At 35.7% G+C, this 20,045-nt stretch overlaps 1 protein-coding gene across 1 annotated transcript in view; it reads right to left on the bottom strand.

Moving 5' to 3' along the window:
- LOC120354853 overlaps window positions 1-19,582 on the bottom strand; it is a 347,717-nt gene extending 328,135 nt beyond the window's left edge. Inside the window, exon 1 of the mRNA XM_039442777.1 lies at window positions 19,485-19,582. The gene's annotated coding sequence lies outside the window, so the exon portion shown is untranslated. The remainder of the gene's footprint in view (window positions 1-19,484) is intronic.
- Window positions 19,583-20,045: the final 463 nt, after the last annotated feature.

The raw sequence follows: 20,045 nt of genomic DNA, 5'->3' as shown, positions 1-20,045 counted from the left end.
AGCCAATGAGATCGATCTTTGCTTCTGTTAGCCAAATATAATTCAAGATTCTCTATGAAGGGCTCAAGCCCTGCCGAGGGACTTCTATACACAGCGAGCAAGCACAGCCTCTTACCACCAAAAGATATGTCTAATTTAAGGCATGTTGCACCATAGAGATCTACCTCCTCATGACTGACACCGAAGCATTTATTTACATACACAATCATACCATCATTTTGATTACGACTATTCTCATTCACAAAAACATCAAACCCATCCATACTCACAGTTACACCCTTAGCATCCATCCATGTCTCCGTTAATACAATAATATCAAATTTCTTACCCATAACTACTCAAAATAACAAAAAGCTCATCAATATGTTTATTGTAACTTCTAATATTTAGACTTAATATATTTATGTTTTCCAAATTATTCTGATCTTCTGAGAAGAAATCAAAATTTCCTATATCTTCATATGCTCTTGCATTAAAATTTCTTAAATTGGCTAACTCATCAGAGAGATCATCCATCTCACCGAATGATTCAGAAGAAAAACGTAGCCCACCCGCTCAAACAAAAAAAAAACAAAAAAAAAACAAGGAAATCCAAATAAAATATATACTCATTACGAAATAAAAGTGTTTCTTTTTATATAAAAATTAAACCAATAGGTATCGTAATAGATATCGTAAGGCATAAAATGAATAATTAAAAAAAAAAACAATATAACCATAACAATGGTGGGAAAAATATAACAGATACCTATCTCTGACATAATATTAAAACAGCGTTAATCAGAATAGCTCAGTATATTGAAACGGAATCGATAATGTTATCCGGAATTAAATGTGAAAAATGTTACGAAATCCGAATGAATAATATTTATATATGAATTTTTAATATATTACTTACTGTACCTTGTGCAGAATAATTTTCACAATGGAAAAAACGAAATATATATATATATATATATATATATATATATATATAATATATATATATATTATATATATATATATACTGACCTATTAACCAGATACCTCTACTACTTAGACTATAATTAAAAATTCTATCAAGAATAAGTTTCTGTAGTAGTCCATGCAACATAACGGTAAGAAAGAGAAAATAGATTATCTCATTTCGAGAGCTGATAACGATAAGGAGAGCTTAGCAGCCGAAACTGCATTGAAAATACAAAATTCAACGAAATTGTAAGATAAGCCTCGTAGATACAATGGAACACGAAAAGTAAATTAAGAACATTTCAACGAAGGTATTGAGTATTACAATAGATAAAGAGGTAGGCTAATAAAAACAAAATCGTACAATAAGTAGCCTACTCATGCAAGAAGAGACTGGAATTGCTATAGCAAGGATTGTAACCATCCACCAAGCTGAGTACCATGAAAATAAAAAGCTGGGAGAAATCTAAATGAACTTGAGAGAAAAAAAATAAAAAAATAGAAAATTTGAGTCATTCGATTGTTGATTACTCACATCTACGTATAATGTAATGAACTAGCTCACAGTTAAGTATTTTCGTTTTGATCATCTCTTACACATCGTGCAATGAAACCACGTTCACCCTCTTTACGTTTGACGAACACTTTTCCATCACGAATTCTCACAGAGAATAGTATATTCTGTTTTACACTTTGCCGAGCTGCGTTGAAAATGGTGCGTGTGTGATAGGTGAGATGATCGTTGAAATAGATTGGGTGCTCGGGTAGGCCAGGGGCGAGCACGGTAGAAGAGAGGCGAGGGGTGCCTCGCCTGGCCGCCATCCACGCCGCCTTGGAGGCGCGACTCACGAACTGGACGATGATGGTCGGCGGCCTGCCGTCGCCGGTCCTCCGTGGCAGGCGGTGCGCCGTCGACACCACGCTCGGGTACCACGCCAATCCAATAGCCTCGCATATGCGACCCAGCATGAACAGCAGGTTCTCATTGGGTGTATGGGGAATGCCCTCGATCAACATGTTATGCACACGAGAATACTGGTCCAGCTCAAGGACTTTGTTATTGAAATTATTAATTGTAGAACGTAGTTGTTCATTTTCAGATTCCAGTTTTTTATTTTTTTCGTCACTAATAGTTTGAGATTCTTTTATACTATCAATATCGACTTTTAAAGCCTCAAACTTCTTATCCACACTAGCGATGCTATTATCAAGAGAATCTAAACGTATAGTGATATCATTCAAACTGGTATGAATGTCACGACTGTCGTCTTTCAGGCCTTCGATTGCTTTGAGAATTAACGATAAATCACTAACTTGAGATTCTGATTCTGGACATAATGATTTCGGTTTGCTTATACACTCATCACACTTCCACGATTTTTTAGTGTCTGCATTCATTTTCTTGAAGTAATCAACTGTTTTAATGCGACTGCATAACGGATGAAATGATTCCTTACAAACTGAGCACTTGATACTTTCCTGATTATTTGAACAGTCCGTGTTACACTTTCCGCACAACATTATGAAAAAAATGAATCACAAAATAGTAAACAAAAGTTTTTGAATTGAAGTTTAATATTGTACGCGAAAGAAGTTTAATAGAGGTTAGAAATAAATCGATCAGGTAGGCACGCTATCGCTATCAAGAAGATAAACGATCCGTCTTCATCGGCAGTCGGAGTGGAACTGAATCAATAAAAATTGGAATTCAATCAATTGGAGTGGAATTCAATCAATAAAAAGCAAGGAAATATATTGCTCATAGAAAAATGAAAAAAATTTCGTTACAAATAATTGGAAACTCTTGGTTGTCTTTAGCGACTAGCCACTAGCATTCTATCGAATGCATTCATGGAACAGTTGTTTCAAGAAAATCTTTCACCTCAGATGCTGGCAGATAAAGAGGAAATTAACTTCCAGTTTTCAAGCAGTTAGTGCTTCTACACCCTACTGCGTATGTGAGATGTGACTCACCCGAGAAAAAAAAAGATTTTGCAGGTGTTCTAAGCCACCTGCTCTTATCTTAATATGTGAAGGGTCTACTAATGCTTGTTTCACCACTGTATCACATCACAACACTTTTCAATCGAGTAGCCAGAAAGCAAGACTGCACTGTGGTTCTACTCAAAATTATTGAATTGACTTCCACTTCTTTATACTGTAAATATCTTTGATAATGACGTAGAGAAGTCTGGACAGTAATATTCCCTCTACCACTCAACGTTACAGTATAGCATGAATGATTTTATCTTCAATGTTGTTTTCCATCACGAACTGCTCATTATTTAATCACTTTTTTTGTTATTAAAAAGAACAAATAGCAGTTCGATTTTTCCAATAAATGAATTTATTCACTTACTGTGACAACGAGATCTTTCGGCAGGTCCGCTATCTTCCTGTTGATTTTATCTCTTCTTCTCAATACGAATAAGATCTATTTGCACTTCTATTTCTTCCTTCTTTTTAGATTCCTATCGGTTCACAAAGGTTTGTTTCAATAGAATTAATTTGAAACATTAACAAAACGAAGAATTTGTGTGGGAAAGATTATAAATGTAACCCAACTTATGTAATTAAACTAATAATTAATAATTATTGTAATTATTGTAATTATTTTAATAATTATTGTATACAGTTTCATAGACGCACATTTTGTACAGCTTTAGGACACAATAAGAGATCACAATATGTTTCTCCTCTATCACTTTCACTGTTTGGAGGGTTGGGGAGTGTTGAAAGAAGCCCTGTTTCCGCGGTGCTAGTCAATGAAAACACCACCTCAATGCTTTTCCACTTGGTAGTTAACTCAAATCCCTTGTCACAGCAGTCCCAGTAGAGACCACAACACACCAATGGTTGGATTCACTTGAAGCTGTCAACATGTATTGAATGGAGAACGTTGGTGTTATTCATAAGAAATGCTGAAAGCTTAAAGCGAATCTCACTGAAAATAATGTACTGCGAGGCCGTTACAAGCTGTTTTGTCTCCCTTCTGTTGATAGTTCTACTCAACTATTGTGTTTGGCTGTGAAATTGGCTTCAATTGAAACATGTTATCGACTTTCCACTACCAAAACTCTTTTCGGCAACAAACTGACAAAAATTGAAATTTTCTATGCTATGTGATATTTAAGATATACATGTGATGAGACAAACTTTACAATCTTATTTAGTGAGTAATCACTTTGAACTTTCAGCATTTCTCATCAATTCAATTCAATTTATTTCACCAAAACACAAAAACTTTACAAAGATGTGACAATCAGAAAAAAAACAATAATTATTATTCTAAATATCTATATCATCTATCTGTAAAATACGGCTGGAGGTGAGGAACTACTGGCATAAGTGAAACACTTGTTCGCCAGTAGGAGTAGAGACTTACCGTAACTGTTTCTAAATCTTTTAAGCTAATAATTTAAAATGGAATATTTTTATTCAAACAATGGTAAGTATATTTAAAATAAATGCTATTAATTGTGGATTAATCCAGACAATAATGAAAAGCTGAAAAAATTTTGAACTCATAAAATATTAAGATGGAAATAATAGTTGTGAAGTATCCAGTTTTTAATATTTATTGGTACAGACTTAATAGGTACACCGATGAGCTCGTTCGGGATGCAGTTTACAATCTTTGGAGCGATGTATACCAGCTGCTTACGAATAACCGTTAAATTCGAATCATAAGTAACATATCTATGTAGATTGTATCTTGTTCTATGAGTTACATTGATTCTTGAAAATAAGCTTCTATGTTTATTGAAATATTTAAATATGCTAAGCACATAGAGTTGACGGATTGACATGACTCTCAATTCACTGAATGCAATTTTTGAGGGGAACAATATGGGTTTATTTAATATGGTTTTTGTGATCATTTTCTGTATAATGAATAGTGGTAATAAAAGAGTGTCATAAGTACCACCCCAAACCGCCAAGCCATAATTCAATAGAGATTGTACAATTGCAAAATAAAAAAATCAATCCACTTCTTCCTCAAATCATCATAAACATCAACATGAGTATCATCAAAATCTGGAAAGTATAATATATAGAGAGTATCTGGTGCGCTAACTTTTGCCACAAAAAAACTATTATACGATTGTTTCCTTCTAAGCTTTTGTCTAGTTTTAGTAGCAATAGAAATATGTAAAACTCAATATGTAACCAACCTCAAAATGTAACTTCAATAGAAACTGGTGGAGAGAACGAACCTTTATAAATAATTTGGAATAAACTGTTCCCCAGAAAAAATCTAGTAAAACGCTGTAACCTGTGGAAATACCAGAAATAATTTGACAAATTTCCAGTAAATCTTGAGTAAAACTAGAACAGTTCAAGAGCTTTACTGAGGGTTATGCATATAAAGCCGCGTCCACACTACGGAACGAGCAGCGAACGAACAGTCCGCCGACTGCTCGTTCGCTGCTCTTCTTTAGTGTGGCGACAGTCCACGGTCTGTTCGTTCGTAGTGTGGACGACAGTCCGCGGATTGTTTGTTCGCTGCTCGTCCGCAGTGTGGACACTGTCGCCGAACTGCTCGTTCGGTCTCCCGGACGAACACAAAAGGGATTCGCAGTCGTAGTGTGGCCGGTGAAAAGCAAGATTAGCAGGAGCAGCGAACGATTGTGTTGTCTTCTTGGCTATCTGAGGCCCGACTTTATTAATAGATATTTAGAATCACTTGATGACAGTCTAGTGAAGATTTGTACTGCCTACTCACACACTGCGATTTCAAGTGTGCACGCGGCTTTAGGCCTGTCGCTAATTGAGACGCGACGCGACATCACACAAGATTCTGCTAGTTAAGTTAATATCATTATGTTCATATATTATAATCACCTTTTCAATACGAGATAGCAGATTGAATTTTAACGAAAAATAGATAGATATTAGCTTCTACTCACATTGTGGGGCGCTTTCGGACGCCATGCCCAACTCAACACTGCAGTCAACAATGTCATCAGTAGATATTTCTCAGGCTGATATTGAAAAAGTGATCATCAACAAGCAGCTCGTATTGGAAAGCAGAATTGAAGCATATTATTATGTTGACACTTGCTAGATTTTTCTTAATGTGAACATTTATGATCAAATGCTATTAACTCATCTAGCAGACTTGCGTCATGTCGTGTCACGTCACGTGCGTCTCGAAATGCGGCTAGCCTAAAAGCTGCAAGCTTGTGCGGAGAGAGAGAGAGAGAGATAGAGTGAGAGAGAGTGGTTCTAAATCAGCAGCGGAAAGTGATTTTAAAGCCCTTGACTTTCTGTTGGTCCACTGTCTTAGTCGAGTTAGATAAACTTCTTGTTGTCAATGTTTTCACAATAGGTCTATTATAAATATTCCATCAAAATACTCTGAAACTATGCTATATTATTCAATTCAACATTCAACTCCTGTATTGGAATTCAACATTCCAATCCCTGCTTTCTATCACACATATTCCCATCACTAACTCTGGCCTTCAGTTTCGAGCATGACGAATTTTTTTGCATTTGACATGGGTTTAAAAGCTATCTCAAAATGAGAATACATCATTGTTTGGTGACAGACACACATGTTGTAAGACCAAGCTATGATACCCTTGCCACATCTCGACTCCTTCCAACAAAGGTGCAAATTCAATAGGTCCGTGCTTCCCAGAAAGGTCAATAGAACTGTTCTCCACATATAGTCTTTGTTGCCAAAATTTTCTTAAGACTTTAAGGGTGATACTGCCGACACATAAGCCATTATGCATCCTCTCGACAAGCTCTAGCAACAAAGAACAACTTTTCTGGGTTTTTTGGGCTCATTAGTGCTATATTGCTTGAGGCTAAACTGATACAGCCGACTTCAGGAGAACAGCTTTCCTCTTTCTCTTTCCTCTCCACGCTCTCTCTCACTCATTTTCTCTTTCCTCGACTCTTTCTCCTTTCTCTCTCTTTCCCTATCCCATTCAACTCTTATTACCTGAACAAGATCTTTGCATTGAAATATACATCGTAGTATATCGACGAGACAATGTATGACAGGGTTGAAGGTTTACGTTTAAAAATTAGAAGACTGTAGTAAGAATTTGACACTACTACTGGTGATCGCAGTCAATTTCCCGAATAGAGAAATTAATTAATGCCTGCATCTCCTACGTTTCATAAAACCCATTGACTCAAGCAATAATTTTTGTACGATATAAATTCATTCAATTACCATTAAAAACTCTCAAATCTGAATTACAAATTAGAATAAATATTATGATATAGATCCTTTTTAATGGTAATAATGAAGTTACTCATAGTCTCATAATTGAGGTGTTGATAGTATGATTGTAGTAACCAGGGAGAGTATAATATAGGAATATTCATTCATATTTGTTTCATTTTTAATCTGTCCGATTGTAATTGTGTGTCTTACACACAAGCCAGGAGTGTAGATAAAAAATAATCTTATATTTTCTAATCATTGTCGAAATCGCCTAATTACTGGGCATGGCAGATGCGCTGACCTCCTACACAAATGGGGATGGGTTGATTCCCCAGCTTGTGACTGTGGTGCTGCTGTGCAGAACATCGACCATGCCCCAGAGCCTTGCACCTTGCGCCTACCACCCTAAGGCGTGGGTAGAAAACCTAGACATTTCTTTGTAATTAGAAACTAAAACAGATATTAAAATCATGATCGACAAAATATACCTATATGCACCTTCAACTTCAAGCAATACGATATATATTATATCATCATTATTCACATGGGAAGAAAATAAGTAAGATCTTGAGCATATTTTTCAATTATCATGTCTGTGATGGATAGAAAATGAGTAAGCTCTTGCTTGATCTTGAGCTTTTTTGTAGGAAGAATGCTTGTTCCACCTGATTATTCAGATTTGAAAGATTGTGTGATGATTAGACTTTTGAGGACCACAATTTGAAAATAACTCATGCACTTTGACATCCTGCGCAGTAAGTAATTTTAGTCGCTGAATTCGAAAGGCTTTCAGCATTTTTCTATCATTACTTCCAATCAAAGGATTGGGAGAATATTTTGAACTATTTCCTTTCCCTGGAAAAGGAACCAGAGATGCAATAAGTATGAACATTTAATGGAATAGAGTATGAGCTCACCACTGTCTAGTGGTGGAGGTTTTAGTTTGAAGTTATTTACTTGTAAAGTTAAGAGTTGAGATGTATCTTTCATTGGTAGGACAGTGGTGCGATTAAATAATGCGGCTATAATGGTGTTTGCTGTCCAGCGTGAGTCTAATCATTTCTGTTACCGAGTGTTCACAAGTTAGTGGGTTACTTTTAGTGTATTTTGCAGTCAGCATCACTCCCTTCAGTGAAAGGTTTTTTAAGAAGGAGTGAGATAGTGCTAGATTGAAAGGAGATGTGAGTGAGATGGGATGAGAACGGTTAGCGAAAACACTGCAATAAATTAACAGAGTGGCTGTCAATGAAGGGTCCCCTTTCGAGGTGTTTTGAAGAAACAGCATCTCTCTTCTCGTCTTTCCTTATTCATTTTCAACTACACAAACTGGAAACACAGTGAAACATACTGTAACGCCGAACTCGTGAAGCTTTCAGCTACGATTTGTTCCACAGATTCTACCTAATATTATAACGTTCCTGATTCTACTCAAGGTTATACCGTTCGGCTGTAGACAAAGATAATTTTGCACACTATTAGAGTATAATTATTGTTCGCAATTAGATACAAATCGTACAATGGGCTCCGACATTTAAATATAAGCATACATTTAACTGATCAACTAGACATATTATTATAATCAATGTTTTCTGAATCATGATGCCGATAATGTTATTACTGTCAGAGATACTCTGAACACAGATACAGAAATACTCAGAACACAGGTAAAGTAAGAGAAGCTTCATACAATTATTGTCTTTCTTTATATCATGAATGAGAGTCATGAATTAACCTTTATAAGTAGGTATTGGCCAGATGATGAATTAGAATAGAATTATGTAGTTATATTAGTTGAATGAGAAGATTTTTGACGAGGACGAAAGATCAGCCTTCAAAACAGATAGAGAGAGAGAAGTAAAATCTTTGCTACTCGCAGTGAGACAATGCAATCCTTCGTCATCAGAAAATCATCTGCGACGGACCTATAGGATTAGTGACAATGGATTAGAGATATACAGTAAGTTGTGTGGAAGTACTTACGACAACATATTGACGAAGAATAATAATAAGAATAGAATGAAGTAAATAATACAAAAAGTAGTAACCTTGCTTGTAAACAAAGTTGACCTGGTGAGGGAGATGAATGATTACTGTTTACGTTTTATTGTTATGATGAAGATGAGGAATTATTAACTGTATAATGGAACACATGTTAAAAAGCAGACGTGTACAAAATTCGACTATTGTTATTGTTAAGTATTATGAATGAATTAAAGTATATGAATGAATTATGAAGACAAGGATACTCTGATACTATTGTTTGGTATTATAGGAAGGAAACTATTTTGATGTTATTTTCTTGATTGAATGGAATTTTTATTATAGATGATAGGTAATACATAATTATGTGCTCTTAATGTTATTTAGGTATAGAAGTACTTGAGAGTATTTTCTAGAGATCATTAATATTAGTTAGATTGGACAGTGATATTGCTATTACATAAAGGTCGACTAGGACTTTGAAAATGGATTAGGCTATTGTACTTATATAGATTTTGTTTTGAAATGATAATTATTCTTCGATTGAGTTTATATTAAACTGGATAAGTGATTAGGTATAGATTTGTTGATGTTAGATCAGTAGAAATTGTAAAGGGCTCGGTCGGTTATCCTTTCCCCCAGAGAGCTAGAAACGAACAATTATTTGGGACTGGCACTTCCCGTATCTGTGTGATATCTGAGACTATTGTGATAGAACTTTACTGATTGTTACACCAGACTTTTAGGTGAAGGTAAAAAGTGTTCCAGACCACTCACTACACTACCAGTGCGTGACTAAAGCAGCAATTCGACAGTGCGTTATGAGCTGAGTCATCACTTGCTACTCATCTTCCAGGATCGAGACCGCTACGCTACCTTCTCTTCCGAGATGCTACAGAGATGTGAGCCGGGGCCAATCACTCTGTGCCCGATCAGCCACAGACACTATTATCCATCCATCGTGTCTCAGCTCTACTCTTCGGCGAACACCAGAGTTACAAGGAGACGACAACGAGCATACGAGAGCGACAAGGAGGCCAACTAGACCCTGGACCGATGGACGTGGATGAGATAGCTATCTTCAATCTCATGTATGCTGTGCAGCAGACGGAGAAGCTGCAACCGACGTCGGCCGAGGACAACACCATGAAGTTCATCTGCGGACGACTGACACTCCTTTTCCTGGGGCTGTTGGGAGCCTACTGCTTGTACGAGAGGTGCTACTCCCTGGTGTGTGGTCGCACGCCAACTTCACTACCACGATTGGGGCGCGTGCTCTGACCAGCACGCCCGGAACTGGCAACAGTACCTTCAACAGCCAAGCCGCTCAACTCAGCGCCCCCAACTGCGATTCCACCAGCAAGCAACTCCATCCCTTTGGTCGACACCGCTCAACCAGTGCAGTACAGCAAAGTGTTATTGTGGCAAGTGTGAAGTGAAAAGCAATCAAAAGTATGAAGTGAGAAGCATTCGGGAGGGATAGTCACCCTTTTGCGAAGAAGGGGGTAGTGTGACATGGGTAGTATTTGATTTCTTATTTATTGATTTTTTCGTGTTTTAGATTCAAGATTTTTCAGGAGAAAAGACTCTGATATTAGAATAATAATTTCCGTAGTTGGACTTAATGAGAAAATATATAATTTAGTGAGTGAGTAGTATTTTTGCAGCGACAATAAGATTCTGCTAACTAAACGACTCTGAGAACCAGCAAATTCAGGGATATTTGCTAGTTCTCACGGATGAGGTTGCTCCACGAGGCAAGGAGGCGGCGGATGTTTGGTAGCCTGTAGATATTTTCACAGAGGAATACTGCAGACCTGGCAAGTACCCGCTTGCCGAATCTCGTGTGAACCGACTCTTCCAATAGCAGCAGTTAGGCCTTCTGGCACCCTGACGTTGAGATGGGGAAGTTTTCCGGACGGAAAACCTCCAGTCGTTAAACAACCGAGGTACCAAGCGGATCAAAATCCATACCGTATTGCAAAAAGTCAAGTTATTTTTCCGGCATTATGATATACGTGAGTGTCCTGTGGTTTGGGATTACGGTGGCAGTGATAGCTGTGGGTAAGTGCCAAAAATTCTAGCTTCTTATAAAACATTTTCACCCGGCCGAGACCCTAATTAGTAAAATTCTTGTTGTAGTAAAATTTCTAGTTAGCAGAATCTTATTGGCAGGTAGTTTTTGTAGGAATAATATTTTCATAAAATGTACTTCATATTTAGTTCTTTAAATTTCAAGTAATTGACATAATAAATAAGAAATTCTTTATGTAATACAATGTTGTTGTCTATCCAGTTCCCATGACTCCCTTGAAGTAGTAATAAGATATCTTCAACCCCCATCAAGGGCGGTTACACTTAGACCAGTTATAGGATAGATACGTCCCATTGTATATTCATACTGAAAGTCGATGAAGCCAACATCTTCTGCCATATCGCCCCATCGTGACGTCAGCATTATAAATACTATATAATCATATAATAATTATAAGTTCTTAATAATATAATTTTAGTTCTTTAATAATTTACTTTCATCTGAAATAGACACAATCTGCTATGCAAAACAATGTAAACAAACTCTACAGAAAAGTTTTCTATACTATGCTGACGTCACGATGGGGTTATATGGCAGTAGATGTTGGCTTCATCGACTTTCACAATAATTTACTTTCACATGGCGTATCTATTCTATAACTAGTCTAAGGTTATATCTTACATGCAGTGCACAATGTATGCCTCAAATGTTCTTGTTACTTTCCTTGCCCTATTACCATAGGTAAGGAAAGTATTGCTTTCCAAAAAAAATTAAGGTACCCTAATTTCATGTTTTCTATACGTTTCAAGGTCCCCCGAGTCCAAAAAAATGATTTTTGGGTGTTGGTCTATGTGTGTGTATGTGTGTGTGTGTGTATGTGTGTGTGTGTATGTGTGTATGTCTGTGAACACGATAACTCAATTCCTAATTAACCGATTGATTTGAAATTTTAAACTTAAGGTCCTTATACCATGAGGATCCGATAATAAGAAATTCAATAAAATCCAATTCAAGATGGCGGAAAAAATGGCGGATAATTACTAAAAAAAACATGTTTTTCACGTTTTTCTCGAAAACGGCTCTAACGATTTTTTTCAAATTTATACCATGGATAGCTATTCATAAGCCCTATCAACTGACATGAGTCTCATTTCTGGGAAAATTTCAGGAGCTCCGTAATATTCTTGAGAAAAATGGCGGATAATGACAAAAAATCAATGTTTTTCACGGTTTTCTCGAAAACGGCTCTAACTATTTCCTTCGAATTTATACCATGGATAACTATTTATCAGCTCTATCAACTGGCATGAGTCTCCTTTCTGGGAAAACTATAGGGGGTCCACCCCATCCTGGGAAATGGACTTAGTAACCTCCTTCTCGTGCATGAAGTAGGTAGGTAGCGCAGTTCATAAAAAGAACACATAGTCGAGATATTTCATCTGTAGAACAGCTGTTTTGACGACAAAACAGACAAAAAAACCAATGTTTTTCACGGTTTTCTCGAAAACGGCTTTAACGATTTTTTTCAAATTTATACCATGGATAGCTATTCATAAACCCTATCAACTGACATGAGTCTCATTTCTGGGAAAATTTCAGGAGCTCCGTAATATTTTTGAGAAAAATGGCGGATAATGACAAAAAATCAATGTTTTTCAAGGTTTTCTCGAAAACGGCTCTAACGATTTCCTTCGAATTTATACCATGGATAGCTATTTATAAACCCTATCTACTGGCATGAGTCTCATTTCTGGGAAAATTTCAGGAGCTCCGTAATATTCTTGAGAAAAATGGCGGATAATTACTAAAAAAACATGTTTTTCACGTTTTTCTCGAAAACGGCTCTAACGATTTTTTTCAAATTTATACCATGGATAGCTATTCATAAGCCCTATCAACTGACATGAGTCTCATTTCTGGGAAAATTTCAGGAGCTCCGTAATATTCTTGAGAAAAATGGCGGATAATGACAAAAAATCAATGTTTTTCACGGTTTTCTCGAAAACGGCTCTAACTATTTCCTTCGAATTTATACCATGGATAACTATTTATCAGCTCTATCAACTGGCATGAGTCTCCTTTCTGGGAAAACTATAGGGGGTCCACCCCATCCTTGGGAAATGGACTTAGTAACCTCCTTCTCGTGCATGAAGTAGGTAGGTAGCGCAGTTCATAAAAAGAACACATAGTCGAGATATTTCATCTGTAGAACAGCTGTTTTGACGACAAAACAGACAAAAAAACCAATGTTTTTCACGGTTTTCTCGAAAACGGCTTTAACGATTTTTTTCAAATTTATACCATGGATAGCTATTCATAAGCCCTATCAACTGACATGAGTCTCATTTCTGGGAAAATTTCAGGAGCTCCGTATATTTTTGAGAAAAATGGCGGATAATACAAAAAATCAATGTTTTTCAAGGTTTTCTCGAAAACGGCTCTAACGATTTCCTTCGAATTTATACCATGGATAGCTATTTATAAACCCTATCAACTGGCATGAGTCTCATTTCTGGGAAAATTTCAGGAGCTCCGTAATATTCTTGAGAAAAATGGCGGATAATTACTAAAAAAACATGTTTTTCACGTTTTTCTCGAAAACGGCTCTAACGATTTTTTTCAAATTTATACCATGGATAGCTTATTCATAAGCCCTATCAACTGACATGAGTCTCATTTCTGGGAAAATTTCAGGAGCTCCGTATATTTTTGAGAAAAATGGCGGATAATGACAAAAAATCAATGTTTTTCACGGTTTTCTCGAAAACGGCTCTAACTATTCCTTCGAATTTATACCATGGATAACTATTTATCAGCTCTATCAACTGGCATGAGTCTCCTTTCTGGGAAAACTATAGGGGGTCCACCCCATCCTTGGGAAATGGACTTAGTAACCTCCTTCTCGTGCATGAAGTAGGTAGGTAGCGCAGTTCATAAAAAGAACACATAGTCGAGATATTTCATCTGTAGAACAGCTGTTTTGACGACAAAACAGACAAAAAAACCAATGTTTTTCACGGTTTTCTCGAAAACGGCTTTAACGATTTTTTTCAAATTTATACCATGGATAGCTATTCATAAACCCTATCAACTGACATGAGTCTCATTTCTGGGAAAATTTCAGGAGCTCCGTAATATTTTTGAGAAAAATGGCGGATAATACAAAAAATCAATGTTTTTCAAGGTTTTCTCGAAAACGGCTCTAACGATTTCCTTCGAATTTATACCATGGATAGCTATTTATAAACCCTATCAACTGGCATGAGTCTCATTTCTGGGAAAATTTCAGGAGCTCCGTAATATTCTTGAGAAAAATGGCGGATAATTACTAAAAAAACATGTTTTTCACGTTTTTCTCGAAAACGGCTCTAACGATTTTTTTCAAATTTATACCATGGATAGCTTATTCATAAGCCCTATCAACTGACATGAGTCTCATTTCTGGGAAAATTTCAGGAGCTCCGTAATATTCTTGAGAAAAATGGCGGATAATGACAAAAAATCAATGTTTTTCACGGTTTTCTCGAAAACGGCTCTAACTATTTCCTTCGAATTTATACCATGGATAACTATTTATCAGCTCTATCAACTGGCATGAGTCTCCTTTCTGGGAAAACTATAGGGGGTCCACCCCATCCTTGGGAAATGGACTTAGTAACCTCCTTCTCGTGCATGAAGTAGGTAGGTAGCGCAGTTCATAAAAAGAACACATAGTCGAGATATTTCATCTGTAGAACAGCTGTTTTGACGACAAAACAGACAAAAAAACCAATGTTTTTCACGGTTTTCTCGAAAACGGCTTTAACGATTTTTTTCAAATTTATACCATGGATAGCTATTCATAAGCCCTATCACTGACATGAGTCTCATTTCTGGGAAAATTTCAGGAGCTCCGTAATATTTTTGAGAAAAATGGCGGATAATGACAAAAAATCAATGTTTTTCAAGTTTTCTCGAAAACGGCTCTAACGATTTCCTTCGAATTTATACCATGGATAGCTATTTATAAACCCTATCAACTGGCATGAGTCTCATTTCTGGGAAAATTTCAGGAGCTCCGTAATATTCTTGAGAAAAATGGCGGATAATTACTAAAAAAACATGTTTTTCACGTTTTTCTCGAAAACGGCTCTAACGATTTTTTTCAAATTTATACCATGGATAGCTTATTCATAAGCCCTATCAACTGACATGAGTCTCATTTCTGGGAAAATTTCAGGAGCTCCGTAATATTCTTGAGAAAAATGGCGGATAATGACAAAAAATCAATGTTTTTCACGGTTTTCTCGAAAACGGCTCTAACTATTTCCTTCGAATTTATACCATGGATAGCTATTTATCAGCTCTATCAACTGGCATGAGTCTCCTTTCTGGAAAACTATAGGGGGTCCACCCCATCCTTGGGAAATGGACTTAGTAACCTCCTTCTCGTGCATGAAGTAGGTAGGTAGCGCAGTTCATAAAAAGAACACATAGTCGAGATATTTCATCTGTAGAACAGCTGTTTTGACGACTTTAAAAAAATTACGACTAAAAAAATCATCGAATTTCACAATTATTCACACAAAGAAAAAGTACTTTGAAAACAATTATATATACACATATACAGAAGTCTGATCGTAGTTTCAAATATGAGCAAGGAAAGTTGTGTGAGTGTACCACACCAGATTTTGTAAAATAGCCATTATCTCCTGCATTGAGTTTGATGAATCTCATAATCAACATTGTTTTATTTCTTATGAAAATAATACAAGATGATACAATCATGAGGTATAAATATAAGAAATCATGTGCTAATAAAAAAAACAATTGGAATTTAGGAATTAATTATTGTAAAAACTGTGAATAGTTTAGTATCCATATATTCTATACCCATCAGATAATGAGAAAATGCACTTATTTCCGATAGCTGGGAGTTATTGACTGGTTCAGAAACCTTCATAAAACTTGGCTCTTTGATTAATTGTTATTCAAGTTAACTGATAATACTTGCAATGCCCCAGTCTTACAAATTCAAATAATGAGCAAAATTAATTGAAATAATTGTTGATAATAAAGTAGTATTTGTTTTCCATTATCAGAAGATGAAGAGGAAAATCAAGAGGAAGAAGACAAAGACAAATAAGGAAAGGTTGGAGAAAATGAAAAAATTAAAATCAAATAGCGGTTTAGTCTAACAGAAATTACCGGCTACTATGAGAACACATCAGAATCCGGCCACATCAGAATCATAGAGAATTTCACAATGAGAATGGAAAGTATCACACTAATAATTATCACTAAGAGGTAAAAAAAAAACTCAAGAGGGTATAGCTTTAAATAAGTATTTCTCAAGGGACATTTATTACATTTCAATGATACAATCACCATACGGAAGAAATTATCCTGAAATAATGTTTATAAAGCCTTAACAAATTGGTTCTTCTATCATTCATTGGGTAAGTAATTGGAGAAAAATAGCTATTAAAGGGATAAGCTACTATATGAGCAAAATCAATTTGAATAGTTGAAAAAATACTAATAAGCCATAGTCTGAAGCTTTCAATTCAATTGAACCACCACATAACTGAAATCCGTTAATGTTTTTTTTTAAATGCAACTTCCATCGAATTATTTCAATTCGGTTAATTCACATTCCAACATGTGTGAAGAAAACTTTTCAATTTCAATTTGGAATTCAGTGTTACCGTATGAAAACAATGTAAGTTAAAAAAAGTAGCTCAACATGGTCGTATCAAGTAACTGAAAGAATTAGTAAGGAAAATAACAAGGAAAAGTTAATATGAAAATGAACAAATATAGAAAGAATATAAATGATATATTATGCCTCCTATGAAGACTACAGTCTTTGACTTTTACGTCCACTATGAAGTTCCGAACACATATTGTCGAAAGAGTGACAGCCGCTAAATGTGGACTTCATTCTGTGTGGAGTAGTGTGATTACTAACAATATAATTCCAGTGAAGGCAAAGTGGGACGTTTTTGACGCAGCTCTGCGAACAGTTGTCAGTTACAGCGCGCAAGTCTGGGGTTTTGAAATATTTGAGGGGTTGGAAATTTTTCAGAGGTATTTCATGAAAAGATTATTCTCGCAGCACCCCCAATTACATTCTATATTTGGAGACAGGGAGGGATCTGCTATTCTTTTATACATTCAGGATAGATATATTCTAAAAGTAGGCTATTAGGGCTGCCAATATTACGACACATTTTTTGGCGGAAATAATGATTGAAAGAAACATGGATTGGTTCAAGGAATGGAGGATTCTTAACAACAGATACCAATGTGAGGTGGGTGTATGTCCTATGAGTGTTCTCGATCGGGCAGCGGAATTGGAGAGGCTCCGGGAATGTATGATTCAAGAGTTTCGGGATAAGTGCTGGGAGAGCGCGGGAAGGGCTACAATTCATGGCATATACGTGAAATTAGAGCACGATTTAGGAGATAACGATTATATTTATGCCAACCTAAATAGAGCAGAGGTGGCCATGATATTCAAGTCAAGAGCAGCACTATGGCCTCTAAATTATAGAGTGGGAAGGGAGAGTCGTCAGTTGCTATGCTCGATGTGCAACAGCGGAAAAAATTAAGATCTCATCCATTTCTTGGGAAAGTGTTCAATTCTATCGGAATCCAGATTTGGTATAAAACAGGTTATTGATATATTGAGCAGGGAGAACTGGGAGAAATTGATAAAATTCATTAGAATAGCCTGGAGGTACCGATCTCAGCTGATTGAGGAGTTCAACACTTAATCATGCAATCTTAATAATGTCTCAATTACATTAATTATTTGTAGAGTCTAATAGTAGTCAACTCCTGGCAGACGGCCTGAAGGCCATTGCTGTATAAAATTTATCAAGTTATTATATATATTTTTTGTTGTTGTGGTTGATGTCAATAAAGATTTTTCGAATTATTATTATTATTATTATTACTTATCTGCTATAAGTAGCAGAGCTATATGTAGCTCAAATTTTATATAGCTCTGCTATATAGCTCTCCAGCTACATAGTGTAAACGAAGCTTATATGTATTCTATTTTTATGTATTTCGATTTTTATGTATTTCGATTTTTATGTATTCTATTTTATGGTGAACAGTGGACGTATTTTGATAATATGTAAAGCGGTGAGCTACTGTAATGCATATACAGTGTGATACCGTAGGGTGGGGGGAAATCATTAGAATATCATCTGTAATGCCAATAAAGTATTTGCTTCTTTTAACGATACGAAAAAAATCAGATTTTACATAATAGTCACGTAGAGTTAACATTAAAATAATATAAACTAACACTGTTATGTGGGGTTTTAAATTATTTACATAAAAATTGGGGTTACTTGGTTTTTTGTGAAAGTAATACTTTCCTCACATACGGTAGTAGGACAAGGAAAGTAAAAGAAAAACTACTAAGGAAAATTCTATGAGACTTCAAAAGCTGTCCATTATTTATCAACCTATATCCTAGTATACTACTGAATCATATCATATTCTATCCTAGAAGAATCAGAATTTAACTACGACATATTTGCAAAACTGACTTGGAAACGTGAAAATTGGAATGAAAATCACGGATAGAGTTAACATTAAAATAATGCAAATCAACACTGTAATGAGGAGGTTTTAAATTTAAATACATAATGATCAGGGTATCTTGTTCTTTATGTGAAAGCAATACTTTCCTCACCTACAGTAGTAGAGGAAGGAAAGTAAAAGAAAAACGACTAAGGAAAATTCTATGAAACTGCAAAACCTGTGCATTATTTATCAACCTATATCCTAGTATACTACTAAATCATATCATATTCTATCCTAAAAATATCAGAATTTAACTACGACATATTTGCAAAACTGATTTGGAAACGTAAAAATTGGAATGGAAATGAAGAATTCTATCGTTATAAAAAGATGAAACATAGTTCACATCGCAGTATCCAATATAACACTTTATTCAACAAGAATGTCTCACTTTTTTCACCCGGAAGTCCCCCTCAAGGCCATGAAAAAATTCAATTTAGTTGCTATTAATATCTTCAATAGTCATCCTATGACACTATATTTATAGAGTGTTCTATATACACTTTATTCTTTATTTATTCATACAATAAGTAGGCTGCATCTCCAGAATGATAGGAAGAGAAAAAATAAGGTAACCTTGTGCAATTCCTATAATGGAAGATTCACTGCTAACGTTTTCTGCTTCCACTAAACACCTCTGCTTCAACAAAGCTCCAACGTCTATAAGAAGCCTACAAAATTGGCATGGAAATTGAAAAATATACACTTATAAGATAGGCTAATATGAATAATATAATCGAATAAACTTACGTTAATGTAGAAAACACTTGCTGCGAAGCTGATTCAGAACGATCCGGGAGATCCGCGTTGCTGTGCTGGAGAGACCTGGAGTGCTAGTGTGCTGGAGACTGAAAACAGAAATGCGTGCTTTGAGAGATGAGAACCCCACTACTGACCTGCTGGATTCTTATTGGTCGAGCCCTTAGCCCCTATTTTGTCTAACTTTTGAACAAAACCTTGATCTCAAGCTGAGCGTTGGGTTTCTCCCATACCTGGACTGCTTGCTTTATTCTCTGACTTCAAAGAGTGGATGTCTTATTCCAATGTCTGATATTTTCATTCCCCCAAAACCTGGACTACAAACTGCTTGCTTTATTGCATGACTTGAAATATTAAGAAATACCAAATTCATTAAGAGATATTTTAACATCCCTAATTTGGATTGATTGATCCATATCAATTAATTTCAACTCAGTGATAATCATACAAATCAAAATCAAATCAAAGTTTATTAATCAAAAACAATTACAATACAAATTATATTATTATAACATTTAATACAATTAAAACAATGAAGTTTTATGCATTGAA

This window comes from Nilaparvata lugens, chromosome X (genome assembly GCF_014356525.2).
Source record: "Nilaparvata lugens isolate BPH chromosome X, ASM1435652v1, whole genome shotgun sequence".
Classification (NCBI taxonomy): domain Eukaryota; kingdom Metazoa; phylum Arthropoda; class Insecta; order Hemiptera; family Delphacidae; genus Nilaparvata; species Nilaparvata lugens.
This window is presented reverse-complemented; position numbering and strand designations above follow the sequence as displayed.